Source organism: Melopsittacus undulatus, chromosome 13 (assembly GCF_012275295.1).
Source record: "Melopsittacus undulatus isolate bMelUnd1 chromosome 13, bMelUnd1.mat.Z, whole genome shotgun sequence".
In the NCBI taxonomy this organism is placed as follows: Eukaryota; Metazoa; Chordata; class Aves; order Psittaciformes; family Psittaculidae; genus Melopsittacus; species Melopsittacus undulatus.
In genome coordinates this window covers 6,983,223-7,000,806 of record NC_047539.1, presented here as the reverse complement: position 1 = coordinate 7,000,806, position 17,584 = coordinate 6,983,223, and positions in this window count along the sequence as shown.

The window sequence follows — 17,584 nt, the reverse complement described above, 5'->3', positions numbered from 1 at the left end:
TGACTGCAAGCCAGAAGGAGAGGAGCGCAGGTCTGGAGTACATTAGTGTGGTGGGAGGCCGGGAATAGCAGCCACTTAACCCTGTCATTCAGCAAACATTAGTGAATTATGAGTGTATTATGTGCTGGGTTATGTGCGTTGTGCAGGGCCTGGGGGCCCACGATAGCAGCACTAAAGCGGGAGCAGGGGCTGTGTCAAAATGTAGGTTTTTATACCGATTCCAGACTAAAATCCCCATTTTGAGCTCACCTCCAGCCCCTGGACCAACCTGCAGCCAAACCCAGCTGTAAAACAAGCGGAAAGTTCCCTTCCCTGTCAAATTAGTGCCCCGCTAAAGCAAACAAGGGCTATAAATGTGATTTACTGCTTTTCCCTCCCGTCATAAACATTTATGACCCAGCCGTAACGACGGCTTTCAGGAGGCAGCCGGGGCTCTTTGGGGTTTTGCCATAGAACCCACAGAAGCTGAGCCCTGGGCATGGTACCACCAGGCTGCGGTACCCACGGGGGGCTTTGGAGCCCCTGCATCCCCATCCTGTGCCCCGGAGACCTCCAAACCTGCACCATGGGGCACGGCTGTGTAGTGGATAAAGCCCCTCCGCACAGCCTGTCCTGGGACATGGCTTTATTAACCTGCACCAGCACACTCCACCGTTGCAGCAGAGCTCTATATCCCCCATCAGGCATCTTGAGCTGTAGTTCATTAGCAGAAACCAAGCCAGCACTTATTAATTATGAGCTTAAGCACTCCCTTTCATGGCTATTTACAAGGGCTGCCTCATTATTAATAACGAATAATAAAATAAGAGGTTTTTAAAGCTCATTTGTTCCGCAGGGCATTGATCCCTGCGTGGGCCCGAGCCCGGATACCACCCAAGAGCACTGAAACTCTGAGTCTAAAGACACCTCAAAACCCACCCTTTACCCCATTCTGCATTCCTGGTACAAGACATGAGCAATTCCATCAGGCTCCACGTTCCAAGGGTGCCTGGCTGCGGGTCTCAGCTGGGCATGAGCTGATGGCTGCTCTGTGTATGGAGAGCTACTTGTCATTCACCAGCTATTTGCTAAGGGCACCAATACCTTCATTCCCGAACCAGCCGAAGCTGCTATTTACCTCCATGGCCGTGGCTGTCATTAGCACTGGCTCCCATGGGCCAGGCTGGTGCCTGCCGCCTGCATCCCTCGCTCCATCATTTCTCCTCTGCAGAGTGAACAAACACAATTTAAGTGTCTTTATGGTGTGAGTGGAAGAGCCTGGTCCCAAAACTGCTCCATCCCAGCGAGGTGGGTCCCCAGCACCCAGCCCGACCTCACAAACACTGATACCTAAACCGTGATGGGGCTGGGAATGCTCAGGCACATCCCTACTGATTAACACCAGCTTAAAGAGGCAGTGGAGACTGAGCATGAATTAACTGAGAGACCCTGTCTTGAGCCAGCCATGGAGGGATGAGAGCAGACACAAAATCATCACTTGCAGCATCTCCAATGCTAATCCTACAGCCTGACCTTCCCCAGGAGTTATAGTGATGCTGTTTGGAAGGAGTTTAAATAAACCTGAGGAGTGCACAGCATCCTCAGCGCTGCATGGGATGCACCCATGATGCTGGCAAGCCCTGTGCCCAGGATCCCTCCTCCCATCCCGTCCCTGTCCCATGTAATGCAATGGCAATCCAACTGTGCACTTCAACAGGAAGAACAGCTTCATTCCCAGCTCCAGGCTGCCACAAAACAAGGGTGGCATTAGCCAGGGATACAGGAGGACAAGCAGGATGGGAAGGGTGCTGGTGCCTGCCCCTCAATGGGAAAATAAACGGAGGCAGTTGCTGCTATTTCTTACCCTGTAATTGAAGGGACCAATCTGTGTGGTTTGGCAAATTGGGCAGAACAAGAATCCTTTTCTTAGCAAACCCCCCCCCGGGATGCAGCACCCAGAGCTGTGCTCAGCATCCCTGCCTGCACACTGGGCTCAAGCAACCAGTGACACCCCCACACCCCCCCCCACAGCCCTTTCCATAGGGCTCAGGCAGCCACTGGGGCATCAATAACCCGGTGCTGGCAGCCCGAAGGACACACACCCGAGCTGTCAATATCCATGGCTGTGACACTGTGTAAATGCAACCTCCCTGCTCTGCTCCACGCTGGCCCTATCGATCCATCCGGGAGCATCCCAGGAGCGTGGCCAGCAGCAGGTCAGGCACAGGAAGGGCACCAGCACATCCCAGCCCCGTAACCCTTTCCTGCACCAGCAAAGGCAGCTCCGGGTGCACAGCCTCCCCCTGCACACCCCCCTTGTGCCGTTTGCATCAATCAGACTCAAACGAGGTCCCAACCGCAGGCCGTGGCGAGCGGGAGATGCAGGCATCCCACCCCGAGCCGGCACGGAACAATGCGGTGCCATTAGCAATCAGCGCGGCAGCGCGGCCCGCTCCATACAAAATCAAGAGGCAAAATAATTGAGTCAATAGTGACACGAAAGGATTGCTCCTTCTGCCCTATTCTTGTGCGAACAATCCTGCGGCAGAGCTCAGGGATTCAAAAGCCCAGGGAATCAAAAAAGGGAATTGATTTGATTCAGAGCTGCAGCCCGGGCTGTATTTAACACATCATTCTTTGCTTGCTCTACATAGAATAGGCGCTGTTTGAAGGCAGAAGGGCTGCCTTCTGCACACGGAGAGCAGGAAGCACAGGGGCAGGAGAACATTCCCCATGTGCTGCTTTCCAAAGGGCTGCTTGGACCCACAGTGTCCCCACTGATGGACCTGGGGACCCTCCCCATGCAGTGACACCCCCCAGGCATCCCCCAGGCACCCATGTCTGCAGGGTCTGTCTGGGCCAGTGTGGAAAACGGGAGCAGGGATAATGAGGGAAGCAGCGAGTGATGTGGATGGGTGCTCTGTGTCCGCTCTGCTCCACCGGAGCCACTGCAGCTCCATCCATCAGGCTCAAGGGCAGCTGCTGTGGTTTAAGGGCGCAGGACATGGACAGGGGACACTTCCCCTTGTGAGAAGGCAGAAGGTGCCTTTGGGTCCCCCCCATACCCAGGCTCTAGCACAGGGTGACAAAACCTCCCTCTACATTCAAGCAGCACAAGCGAAAATGCCCAACTCCCACCCAACCAGGGGGATGCATTCACTAGAGCTCCCCAGCAGGTATATGGGTGCTGCAGCACTTGGCCTGCACCCATCTTCTGCTCCCCTCAATGCAGCAGCCATCACCAGCACTATGAAAAGCAGCAAGTCCTACACAGGACCAAACCCAGCAGCATTTAACAGAAGAGGAGCAGACAAAGGAGCTGTAACCACTGGAGCAGCTGCTCCAAGCCCCCGTGTCCAACCTGGCCTTGAACACTGCCAGGGATGGGGCAGCCACGGCTCCTCTGTACAACCCATTAACATCCTGCTCCAGCAGCCTCCCAGCATCCCAGTTACAACAAAGACAAACCAGGAGGTGCAGAATCCCCCTGGATTCCAGCAAACAGGAAGGCAATGACCACTGGGAGAGGTCCAACAACAAGAACAAGCCCCAGAGTCCAAGGGGTACAGAGCAAACCCACACCTCTGGCAAAGCCATTTCAGCATCAGCAGCACCAAGGCAGCTCAGAGCATCCGGTCTGATACAAAATCAAAGTTAATTGTACAACAAACCCCAATATCCAACACTTTGGGCAGAGGAAGGGCAAAGCACTGAGACCATCCCAAGGTGCGGGAGCACCCGCAGGGTCATTACACCCTGATACAGCAGGGACATGCTCCCCACCACCCAGGCCCTATGTGATGCATTGACAACCAATCTGTGCTGCTGGAATGGGAAGTGTTTGGATGAATAACAAGGTCAGAAGTTGAGGAGTTGGTATTCCACTCGTGTGAAGCCATTTGCAGTGTCACTAATAATTAAAGGGGCTTTTTGCCTAATCTGGTTGCTCTTCCTAAATATACCCTGCTCCGTTCAAGAAACTCATCACAGCAGCCAAGTGATCTCCGAGGTTATTAATCTCCTTTGCTCCACAGCTGGAGCACATTTATTTGCTTGAATTAGCATGTAATAAACTTATAATAAAGCTGCCATAGCCCTCTCTTTAGAGATAGAGTTTGTGTAATGGGGAGTTAAATGTAGGTGATGCAGCAATAGTCTTTAGGCTCGGAGAGCAGAGAGGTATCACTGCGTTACTGCCAGTGCTGGGCTTCCAATGGGAATCCTTCCAGGTCAGGCTGCCGAGGAAAGGCAGCCTTGTTAGAGACCACTGGAGGGAGAAGAGGGGAGCTTTTCCAGGTGGGAATTCCTGGCTTTGCTGGACCCCACCATTAACCCACACTGAAACAGAGCTCAGGGACACTGCAAACCCAGCCGGGTGTCCCAGCATCCCGACCAGAAAACCAGGAATGCCTGAGAGCTGTTTAGCAGTGCTCCCACTACTGCAAAGGGGGATCCTTTCTGGCACCTTCCCCAGCCCAAAAGCAGAATTAACTCCCCAAAAGGCACCCTCAGTGAGGACCACCGCAAAGACCTGCTTGGAGCACTGTGGGTGCTTGGGTTAGTACCAAAGCCACCAACACCAGCAGGACACATGGAAAGGGAATGCTTTGGATGGGGCTGAACTCAGCACAGGGTGTCCAAGTAAGAGCAATTAATTTGCTTCAGTTCACTAAGTTGAGCCTTCATAGTCCCACTTCCCTCAAACACTAAATCCCATCTCTTCTCCCTCCCCAGCAACTACTGCACGGTGTTCCAGCCATCGGGAATGGGCAGATGGAGACAAATGTGGGCAGAAACCAAAGCTGAGCTGTGCAGGGGGGGCTGGCCCCCCACCCTTTCTCCTCAAAGGCTCTTATTCATCACAGGCAGTGAATCATTTCTCTCTCTATCTCTTTCCATTTCGGCTCTTTTCTGTTTCTGCAGGCTGAGAAGGGCCTGGGCATTAGCCAGAGGTGTCAGAGGTGTTAGACACGGTATTAAGGAGGTGTCAATGGTGAAATAGCTGGGATTACAGTAAAGTCTAAATAAGGTGTAAAATAAAACCAAAGGTGATAAAGGCGTTGATAAGAAAAGCTGGAGGAAAATAGGAGTGCAATTATTTTCCATCCCGGTTGTTCACACTTGCGGTGCTTTATCTGTGGCTTTGCAAAGACTTAAGTAAGATGTTTTTCCTGCTCTATGGGATTTGGCTGGGCTGCTGCCTGCCCTGGGTGAGCACATCCCATTGGAGCGATGGGAGCCCCATGCACATCCAGCACCCAGATGGCTCTGGGATCCCAAGGAGACCAGGTGAGGGGTCCCTCTCCACCAGCACACGCAGACCCATCCCAAATCCCTACTTCTTCCCATACAAAGCAGCCTGGAGAGTCAGCACCTCTCCAAGCACACCACATTACTGCAGCATTCAGCATTCCCTGCCTTGGAGATATCCCAGCATTCAACAGCTGGGAAAACCCACATGTTTGTTACTAAAGCCACCTCCAGACGCACATTCCTTTCCCTCTGCCACATTCTTTTCCATCTCTGCTGACATCTTTTCCCACCCAGAACTTACCAGGACGTTAACCCATCAATTTGCAGGGACTGGTCCTATCCTGACTTACTTCAGCACCCACCAACCCACTATGGAAATGCTTCAGTGCATCCAGGCAGGTTCAGCATCTTTGGGGCCAGAGGTTTGTGTCCTTCAGGCAGAGGCAGAGGGACTGGATGCAGACTGTGTTAAACACTCACCTTGTCCCAGGGCTCAGCCGTGGGGACTCACCTGGTACAGTGGAGAGAAGCATCTGCTATAAATACTGCAGCAAAGGCAGCCTCTGCCCAAGGAGGTGCCAAACAATCCATCATGGAAGCGTTCACCTTGCCTCTGCCCTCTGAAGGCCAAGTGCAGGGCTGACCTGGCTGCTCCTGCATCCTGATGCTGAGGATGCCCCGTCCGGTGGCAGTGATGGAGCCACAGACCAGCTCTGCAGTGAAATGGATGGGGAGGATAAACACCTTGAGGGGCTGAACAACAGAAATTACTCAGTTCCTGCATGTCCAAGTGCAATTACTCTGTTTCTGTGCCAGCTCTGGCACCTGAAGTCCTCTGTTAGGAGTGCTCACCCACTGCAATTTGGCTCCATCAGCTCCTCCCTTTGGGGGTGCTTCAGGCACCCGCATTTGAACAGCTCAGGTGATGGATGCTGCCCCATCTTCCCTTCCACCAAGGATGGAGCACATCCAGCACCAGCCCAGGGACCAGCCCACACCAGCCCTGGCTCAAGGCACACATCTTGGAGCACCCTGTGTTTTACATCCCAGTAACAGGGGATCCATCCCTTGGGGCTGAGCATCCCATTGTGCCAGAGCCATCCCACCCCTAGGAGCTCACCTCCCGAGCAGAAGATGCCCAAGCACGGGTTTCACCATGGTCACCAAACCTGATTGCACAGCAGCTGGAGGAGCGAGGACCCACAGTGTTCCTGCTGCCACAGCCCTGCTGCCTGACCTCAAAACCCACATCCCATCACCAGTGTCCGAACCAATCCATCACCATCAGGCAGAGGATGGGCAGAGCCCTCACCCTGCAGACACACAGAGACCTGCAGCAAGGGGCAAGCCCTGACCTTACCACAGAGCTCTCTCCCCCTCCAGTCCTTACCCACGGATCTAAGGGGCTGTTTTGGACAGGACACCTGAGGTTTGGATGCTTTGACCTTCGCAGGACACACATAGAGCCCTGGCAGCAGAGCCTGGCATTGTCCAGGGTGGAAAATTCCAGGTACTTGAAGGGGAGGGTGCTGGCGAGGGCTGGTCTCTCCCGGCTGTCACAGCCAAGGGACTCACCTTCTCCTGCAGGAACACATCAATCATCCTGACAGCCCTTAATCAGGCAGAAGGAGCTTGCTCACAGGAGGCAGGGATGGAGGCTCCCGCTTCCCCTGCCCTCCCCAAGGCAGGCAGCAAATTGTGTGGGATGGGGGGGGGGGGGGGGAATAATGCAAGGAATTATTCCAGATGGCAAACCAACAAATGAGCCCCCATAACCATCCGGGTCCCAAACCTGCTGCTCTCCGGTCCTGCAGGGCTCATTCCCATGCTGGGTGGCTACAGCATCCCATGGGGGAACCACCAAGTAGGGATCCTGTGATGCTCCCATTGGATCCTCCTCAGGGGGAGCCACTCTAAAGGACAAAGGTGCCTTTTCAGGAGCCAGCCTGGTGCTGGATCAGGATGCGATGGTAAAGCTCTGCCTGGCTCTGGGTTCTGAAAGCAGAGCCCTTTGTGTGAGACAGAAACCGAAGTGAGGGTTGGGTTTTTCTGCAGTAAAAATCCTGAGGAATGGTTCTGATGAGGAAAAAAAAGTTATTTAAAACCCTTCATCTGCAATTCTGCCGCCGCAGTGAAGTGTTATTCACTGATTGGGACCCGGCGCATCGCGCTCTGCTGCCGCGGAGCCTGATTGTCCCCTATTTGCATTTCCCTTGGACAAGCAGCTCCATTGAGCTCCATGGAGGTCCCGGCAGGCACCAGCCCCTGCTCCCCAGCCCCACTCCTGTGCCCTGTGATGGCAGCGGGAGCTTTGCTCCATCACACCACAGCTGATGCATCAGGAACAGCTCCATAGGGACCCCTAAGGTCTGTGGCCATTCCGGGGTCCCATCCCCTGGGATGCCCCTTGCCCACAGCCTGGGAGCAGGGACGCAGCCACATTTCAGACATGGACTTGTTGAAGTTAGTTTGGTTTGATCCTGTCCAATGGCACAAGGGGGACAGGCAGCTGCTATCAAGTGAGGGGGCTCTCCACAACGGGTGAATCCAGGTGATAGATGGATGTGCTGGTCCAGCACAACCCGGGCGAGCTCAGGTGCATGAGCTGGGTGCACCCTCCCCTCTTAGAGCCTTCATTAACAACGTCTTTACAGTGAAACCATTTCCATCATCACAGCTTTGCAATCGACACCACAAGGCAGCTCCGCATCCTGCTGCTATTCCAATCTAGCAGCAAAACAAGTGAGATTAAAACCCAACAGAAACAACCTTCAATGTGTTGGAGGGGGGAGCTCTTTAAGCACAGGTTAAACACCAAGATCCCAGGCAGAGGGGAAGGCAGCAGGGGCTTCACTCCCAGGTCTGGTGGCCTCATGCATGGAGTCATTAGAGATGTGACATTAAATAACATGAGCAAGACAAGGCAGGTACTGAGGACCTGTCAGACCAATGGGACCACACCAAGCACAAGGGAGGGGATGCCAGGAGCACCCCAAACCTGAGCCTCGAGGTGCTGTAACCCTGTCCCCAGCAGCTTCCTTCTGCTGCAGCCCTGGCTCCAGAGGAGACAAGCTGAGACCCATCATAAATCTGTGCTTCACCCTGCTCATCCATCAAACCCGACCGCCCTTCCCATCTCCAGGGCTACGGATGGGAAGTGTTTGCGCACCGAGATTGTAGGTGCCAGCTGGGCAGGGATGAAGCCTCTTCCCAGCCCCATGCATGTCCTCACCACAACCTCTTCCCAGGGAAACCTGAGTTTTACAGTGCATGGGCAGCAGGAAAAGCACCTCCTCCTGCAGGGCAGCAGGGATGCGCTGCAAGTGCTATTGCAGGCACTTGGGGTGGGTGTAAGCACATTGAGACCTCCCCAGTGTCACCAGGGATGCTGCTTTCATCTCCCAGCACTGGAAACTGTCCTGGCTTTTCAGACAAGAGGTGCTGGGTTAAAAACAGGAGGTACCATTGAAAAGGCCAACGCAGCAAACATGTTTGTATTAGCCAGGTCTGACACTCACCAGATGAACGGCTCCATCACAGCTCACGTGTCCCTCAGCCCAGCAGCGTGTGACCCACCATGGGCTGGGGTTGTCACCCAGCACATCCTCACCCTCACACACAACACGAGCGGAGGGAAGCAGCAATATTAAGTGGCTGATTTACATAGTAATCTGCAAGGGGAGAGACGTTCGGGGCTGCAGCTCAGCCTTAATCATAACACTTGTCATATTTGTGCTTCAATTTGAGGGGGGAGGAGAAGGGGAAATAAGTCCTTATTGCTTTGCACATGTTATTCTGCATGAAAGCAGGGACCTGCTGCAGCAAATCACACCCAGAGTCCCACCAGCACCGATGGCTGGATCCCAACAGCCCCCATTGGGGGCCCATGTAGCATTTGGGTTCTTAATGAAGCAGGGGACTCATCCTGCTGCCCCAGGTTAGCGCCTGCACCAGCCTGGGGTACATGAGCAGCGAGGGGGGCTGAGGGATTAGACAGAAAATGATCAACATTGAAGTTCTCAATACAACAACGGGTGTCATCACACAGCCACGCTGAGGCTGCACCCATGGGTGCCCCCGCTCCCCTCTCCAACACCTCACTCGTGCTGTTAGCAATGCATTCCCACATTTCCCTTTCTAAACAGAAGAGCATTGGTATTTATGAACAGCTCTGTCACTACCATATGTCGTGCTCCTCTCCCATGTATGAAACAAGCTGTTGTCACGCTTTTAATCATACAAAATTGAGCAAAGTCTTTAGTAGAACCATCAGATAAAGGGGAGGAAGGGAAAATCATTTCTCCCTGTTCCTACAAGCAGATCCAAGGGTTTCCATCTCCTCGCAAGGACAGTTATGGGTCAAATCTGGGGCCAGATCTGTGGTCACTTCAAGAAGAAGGGGATAATTCTAGCCACCATGCGATGCTAAGCTAAGAAGGGAGATCTAGACTGGATATAAGGCAGCTCTTCCTTGTGAGGCACTGGCACAGGGTGCCCAGAGATGCTGTGGCTGCAGGGAAGCAGCAGACACAGCCCAGGGCCATCAGAAGATGAAAACCACCACCTTACCCTGCTTCTGGCCCTAAACTATCCGGGTTGTGTGGCTTCTTCTCTCATTTAAGCCCGAATTCCCATCACCCAGACAAGTGCAGGAGCAGCCCTGGCCACATCTGGGACCTGATGGTTTCGGTGGAGCCACCCTTTACAGCTCCAACCCCTAAACTGAGTCCCCACACTCAATCCCATAGCCCAGGCTCTGTCCTGATTGCAGCAATCACAACCTGAGCCAACGCAGATCAGCTATTTCAAACCTGTCAGCTCTTATTAATGCAGCTCGAGCAAGCCAAGATAAAGCAGCAATTTCATCAGTGTCTATGTGTGTGTTGTGTGCAGGTGTCATGTCCCACCCCAGCCCCACTGCCCTGGGACATTAACAGATCACAGTGAGGATGGAGAGAACCCAGTCGGGGCCCAAGGGCTGGAATGGCAGCATCCCCAGGCAGGAAGCTCTGCAGAGCATCCAAGCCTGTGCGGTCAGGGTCTCACCCAGTTTAAATGTAAACTCCCTAAATAGGTGTGCACCAATGCTGCACCCGTGCACAGAGTGCCGTCCCACCAGCTCAGAACACCGACATGGCCACCATGGACCGGGCATGCCACATTCCACTTCCCAAAACAGCTCCTGGATCCTGCAAACCCCAAACGGGAGCTGAGCTGCATCCCCATCACTGCAACACCGGCTGCCCCATCAGCCCTGGAGCAGCACATGAGTGATCAGTACTGCACATAACCAACAAACCAAGGGCAAAGCCAACGTTTCAGGAGGAGAGGGCCCCACATCCTCAGGGTTACTTTAAGCTTCAGAAATGCCAGCTCTAAATAATCAAACCCCGCGGCTGCGACGCAGAAACCACCACCTACGGCTGATGCTCTGCTCCAAAACACATCCTCAAGCCAAGCTCTGTAAATTCCACATTAAATATTGATCAACCCCGGAGGGCTGGTGCAGGGTTTAGCATGGAGGGGCCAAACGGCAGCAGCTCAGCCTCAGCATTTGTCCATATCCTGTCCCAGGCCACTGTCACAGCAAGGGCTCCATGGCAGGGAGGTGCTGAGCAGGGACAGAAGCCTGGATCACCAGCACTTACAAACACACAGAGGAGAACAGCAAGGAAGCACCCCCAGCATCCCCATCCATCCTGGAACTGATGTTTAAAGAGCCATAAGGAATACGTAAACATGGACACAAGAGGAGGAAGGAGGCTTTCTATATACACCTCAATTGGAGGACCACAACCAGCTCTAAGTGTATACCATCCCCTGCATGGAGTGACAACTGCACAGCCACACAATTCCAGTTACACCATCAGGTGAGATGGGCAATCACTCTGATTCCCAAATTCACCCTGTAACAGAGACTCACAAGGGGGAGGTCTGAGCCACAGACACTTCCAATGATCCCATAGAGATGGGGCTTAACTAGAACATGGTTGTTGGCAAATTATGCTTTGATTTCTGAATCCCCAAGCACTGCACATATACATACATATATATATATATATGCCTCTAGTGTTATGAAAATCATACTTGAAGCCCAGATTCCCACTCCATTTCCTATCAAATTTTCATTACAGATTACTGCCCTGTGGTGGAACAGAGGGCAACTTTATTAGGAGCAGCAGCAGAGGAGCCTGGCAGCAGCAGAATGAGCCCATCGACAGCTACAGATATTCCTCTGCGAGATAGAGCAGAGTGCTGGGAATGAAACAGATTATATATGAAAAAGCAATCAGAGCAATTCCTAGTAAAGAGCCAAAGACCCATTTAATTCAACACTTACATAGACAAGGCTTCAAGAGAACTCTGTTCAGAAGAGGAGGACTGGAGGTGATGGTTAGAAACTCTGGCTTGATTTTCCCCTCGTTTTATGCATTTCTTGTTTAATCAGCCCTGCTGGTTTGTGCCACCCTTGGTCTCCTGCAGGAAAGATCCTGTCAGAGCCCTCAGTGCCTGTTTGCTGCTGCCTCCCCTCCTCTTCCTCCCTACCTGACACAGGCCCTGTGTTTCCTAAAGACTTTGCCAGCAGCAATGTCTTTGTGTACAAGCCATGGGGGGGATGATCCTCCCCAATGCAACCCTGCTCTTCCCCATCTCCCCCCCATTTATCGCGCTATAAAAGGAGCAGAGCAGACAATCTTCCCTCTGTGTGATTGATGGAGGCCATGGTGGGGCCCCGAGGCGCGGAGCATCCTCGGTACCTGTATCCTTTCCGAGGTGCTGCAGCTGCAACACCGCACCGCAGCCCCGTGACTTCCCCCGCTGTCATTTGTCATCGCCTGACACTGATAAAGAGCTTCTCCAGCGCCGTGTCTTTGCGAGGGAACATATCCATATCAAAGCTGCTTGGATCATCCCTTTGCACACTATAACTACTGCTGCTGCTGCATCTTCTGGCCTAGTTTCCTTTCCGATCTCAAACTCTTGTTCTTTCCCTCCGTGAGCTCCAATACAGACACACACCACTGCATCCATACAGACACGCACCACTCCATCCTGCCCTGGAATGATGCTCCTCCAGCACCCAGGGCTTAAAGGCTCTTGAGAAACACTAAGGGGTCACTCAGCTTCCACACTGCTCAGCATGACATCTGCTAACTCAGGTTTGCCATCATGCATCAGCCTCAGACATGCTCCTGTATTTTAACTGCAGCATGCACCCAGGTGTGCCCAGGGGCTGGGGCTCCCTTCCCTGGTCAGCACATCCTTCAGATGCGTTTGGGCCTCAGCACTTTAGTCTTTCAAATGGCATTAAAATGTTTCCATGTGCAATGAAGACCCATTCTCCAGCAGCATTTGACATGGGATAGGGCTCCCTAGGACGTGGGGATGGAAGTGCTGCAAGCAGGTACAATGGAGCCACAGGTACAATGGAGCCACAACTGTCTGGGGGAGGTGGCCTTGTGAGAACAGCACCTAAATCCCAATATTCCCTCAAGTCATGGTGTCTGCTCAGTAGCAAAGCAAACACTCACATCCCCTGGGATGCATCACAGCTATAGGAGCAGGTTTGGGCAGCAGGAACATCAACGGTGTAGTTATAGCCATTAGGAAAGTCATCTCCTGCCTTTCAAACAGAGCAGATTTCATCTGGAAGACCTGGGAAGGGAGCAACAAGGAGTTGCAGCATTTCTTTTATAGAGAAATGCTTTCCTTTTTATGATGGCACTTTAACAAGAGCTTAATGAAGAGCATTTTCTTGTGTTTGAGAGGCACAGACAGGCCAGATAAAGCTACCAATTCATTAACATCCCATCATGAATGTAGCCTCCGTATTCCCCAGCCATATGGTCAGCACGATATGCTTCCAAAAAACAGGGACATCTACAAAGGCTTTATTACCATCAGCCATCATGTTAAAGTAGCCTGTGGTTATATGGGGATGGAGAACAGCTTATTTCGGGATGCTTTGGGAGTGAAGGAACACAACATGGAAAGGGAGGCAAGGTGACTTTGTGGGATGTGAGCATCCCTCTTACTGCTGGCAACCACCTCTTGGTCCTGAGCAAAATGATCTCCAGGGGGAATGGATACACATCTTCAGGAGCTACCTGCCCAGGTGGGAGACACAACATCTGCTTCCATCCCTCTCCAGATTAATTCCCCATATGATTAATTAAACTGCCCAGCAGCTGAATCCTGTGTCCAGCAATTAGCCATATCCGAGCTGAAACTATGGAAAACCAAGAGGTTCTCCCCATTCCCACTACATGCAGCCCCCAGCAAGCAAAAGCAGCATCTGCAGGCAGCATTAGGTGGCCATAAATAGATGTTAAGTCACCATATGCAGCTGCTGAAAGTAGTAATCTGTAAAAGGCTCCTCACTCTCACCAAGGCAGGCACAGTGCCATGCAAACCCATGTGGAAAAGCACCCAGAACCAGCGCAGGTAATTATAGCATCCTGAGATGGCAGTCATGGAATGGCTTGGGTTGGAAGGTAAAGCTGATCCAGTCCCAACCCCTTCCACGGGCAGGGACACCTTCCACTGGAGCAGCTTCTCCAAGCCCCTGTGTCCAACCTGGCCTTGAGCACTGCCAGGGATGGGGATGACCACAGACCATGGGGGCTCTTCCCGGCTTTCCTGGAGGAGCAAAGGAATTTGCTTTGATGCATATGGACCAACTGCAGAGGAGCACATGGGGGATCCTATGGCCCAATTCCTCTGCTCACGCACATCCTGGGGACACTTGTCCTTGGAGCCCCCAGGAACCATCTCCCACCCTTCCCAAGACCAAGCCACCGTCTCCTGTCCACAAGCACCATCAAAACCTGCCTCTGGGTTCCCAGCACCAGGCTGTGAGTTTCCCAACAGACAAATCACTTCTTCCTTACTCCGGAGCTCTGTCTGCAGTTCAGTGAGGCACAGCGGGAGGGTTTGTGCTCCTCCTGCATCAGCCAACCTGTGTCAGCACTTCATTCTGCAGCCCTGTGGGGTTTGCAGTGTTTTTAAAGAAGAGGAGTTTTCAAAGCTGTAACGGCTTTGAAAACAACGTGGAGAGTTCTCCTTACTGCAGGAGAGGTTAATGATCCCCCTCTGCTACAGAACTGAACTGGACATCATCATAAATAACCATAATAAGACATAAAGTATCACCTGGAGTCATTCAATACAGAGAACAGGTAGGAGTCACGATGCGTTTCCATTACTCAGGGTAACTGCTAGGTGGGAAATCTTCAAAGGAAAGGCAGTCAATTAAAAACTGAAAAGCAAAAGCCTGCAATTAAAATATTACTTAAATAGAAATAGATTCTATCATGTCTTGTCTGGGAAAACCGAACACTCTGGCTCCTGCCTGTGGCTGCAATGCACAGGGGTCCCTTCCCCTCCTCCCTGCATCCCAAGCTGGAGCACCAGCAGCGTGATGCTGTGCAGCCCTGTCACCAAAGCCCATAGTGGCACTCGCAGATGGGTTTCAGACCTCTCCTCTCCCTGTGGTCCTCACTCCAGCTGCCCTTGGAGGTGCAACTGCCTTGGTTACATTCCCACACACTGGTTTTATTCAGGCACATCCAAAAGGACATTGCATAGAATAGTTTGGGAAGGGACCTTAGGGCTCATCCAGTTCCAACCCCTGCCACGGGCAGGGACATCTCACACTAGAGCAGGGTGCTCCAAGCCCCATTCTACCTGACCTTGAACACCAGGTATGGAAGAGACCTTACAGGAGCATCCCTGTTTGGGTTCCTAGGGATCAGAAGCACATTGCTCCAGTTCCACAGCCACTCGGCCCCATCCCTATGCCAGGGATGAACATGGTTTTGCAGGGGTAACACAACGGGTACCTGGACTCCAGGGGAAAGCAGGGTTTGAGTGCAATACAAACTCCATCAGAAACATCAACAGCAGCACTGGGGAGCAACACAACCTCACAAACCTCAGCACCGGGTGACAACCCCACTGCCACCACCCTGGCCCCTCACTCATGGACTGGGAGCATGAGTCCATCCATCACCAGCAGCAGGAGGTACCCCATGCACAGTGTCAGTGAGTGGAAGGGATCAGGTCCATATCTAATGGCATTAATCACCTTTTCCAAGGCTCTGCACACTCTGGACAGAACTATTCATCAGGGCCATATCAGCCCTCCAGCCCAGCCAGGGCCCCTTTGTGCAGGTCCCTTCCCATCACAGCCAGATAAGATTATCAGTGACGAGCAAGACACCCATTGAGGAGCACCCGGCTTGAAGAATGGGATTATTTTGATGTTATTTATCCCCCTGTCTCGGAGATGAGCTGTTTCTTGTCTTGTCAAACCACATCCTTTTCTTTCAAGAGCCAGCTTTAAGAATCCAATTTGTCAAGCTGGACAATCATTGGAGAATCCATAAAAAGCCTCAGTGACTTTATCAAAAAAAATAAATCAGAAGGTTTTAAATGGTAACAGAAAGGGATTTGGAAACGGGTTGAGTGGCCTACATCAATTAATCTTCAGACAGCCAGGCTTTGTGAAGCTCAAGTGGCAGAGAAGTGTCAAAGGCTGGGTACCAGGCTGGAGGAGATGGAAGTTGTTGATATTTCTCCTTTCCTTTTCCCCTCTTTCCTTCTTTCTCTGCCTCTACAGAACATGGTAAGGTAACAACCCCTGCGACAGGGCACTGAGAGGCAAGAAGGGTTGGGTGGCCAAGGCCACTCTTTCCTGGTGAGGTTCTCCTGCAGTCATTCCAGGTCTGGATAACATCCAGACCTGCTCTCCCACTGAGGTGTCTGACACTGACACAAGGCTTGGAAGGAGCCATTGGACACCGCTGACACTTAAAGGCAGCTGGGGATCCCCATTATGAAAGCTGAGGGTCCAGCCACCTCCATCACCAGCTCAGCTCCATCTGAGGAGGGAGGTAAGAAGGGGACAGAAATGCAAATAGCTTCAGCTCAACCCCAGAGCTTTACAGAGCATTGCAAACCAACAGGAGGACACTGAGGCTTGGTAAAACCCAAAGGAAGCAGCCAGTAAAGGAGGTATTTGGCTGAGCAGACACAGACCCTGGAACAGTGATGGGTTTCCTCACACGTGTAATGAAAGCAGACAACCCCTATTGCTCTTCAGCATCCAGCTACGCCACCACCCTGAGGCACACATGGGATGCACTGATGCTGAGCCCCCACAAACACAGTCAGGAATTAGAGAGACTCTAGAATTAGGGGACACACAGATGCAAACCACAGACTGGAGAGTTTGCTGTAGGGAGGAATCAAAGCACTGCACAGAGAAGGACCGCGCTGCCACTCTCTGGTACCCAAAGCAGGATGTGAGATGCTCCAGATGGCTTTTTGGTTTAGTGCAATAAAAAACCTAATCTGACAGGCGAGTGTGGGGCTGGGTAATAACAACACAAATAATTTCCTTTAAAAAATGGGAAAAAAAGAGGAATCTAACAGCTCAAAGATATCTTCATCTGCTGCAAAGAAAAGGACTCTGTTACTTACTGCAGTTGATCCTGTGTTCACGAGCTCTCAAACGGCATTCTGCTGCAGAAGTGTAACGTAAGGACACTTTACTCACTTCCCAGTCTGAGGAAATAGATCTGCCTTGGAAACAGGCCAGAAGGGCTGGAAGTTCAGGCTCTGAAGTGAAGGTGATAACTTTGCCAATTAAATATGGATGTGGTTTTTTTCCCCTCTCCTTCCCCTGAATACTTTTGCACTGTCATTAGGTGATGATATAAAGACATAGGCCTCCTGGTGCAGCTTAATTGCTCACATATAGAAAAATGATGAGCTCTGTTGCACTGCACAAGCACTGCCATGGCTGCTGCTGCCTTAAGAATAGGTGATACCAGCACCAGCTTAATTCTTCTGCCCAAGGAAGAGCAGAGACATCGCAAACCCCATCCAGGAGCGTACTTCAGCACCCACTCAACTGCTCTGCTCAACAGCAATGGGCTGAGAGCAAGCTTCTATTTGATCACACAGTTAAAGTGGTTTGCTGAGTTGATGCTTGGTGTGCAGGAGATGGGATGGCCTTCCCATTGAGTTCTCACTTCCATATCCTTATATGTGTTCTATTGTTATACAGTGCAGATGATCCTGTGTTTTGCATCTGGTGCTGAGTGATTTCTAGTCCAGGTTGAAGCCTGGGCAAGCTAAGGATGAAAAAAGGCTGTTGTTTTAACCAGCATGGACCACAGCACTTCAGAAGGGGACAGACTGAAGAGGCAGAACACTGAACTGGAATGCCTCAAAGCTTGGATGGCCAAAGGATGCTGCCTGCTTAATAATCATCATAATAATGATGTTGATGATGATGCTAATATTAATAATTAGTAAATAACAAGAATACAACCTTCAGGAAAGC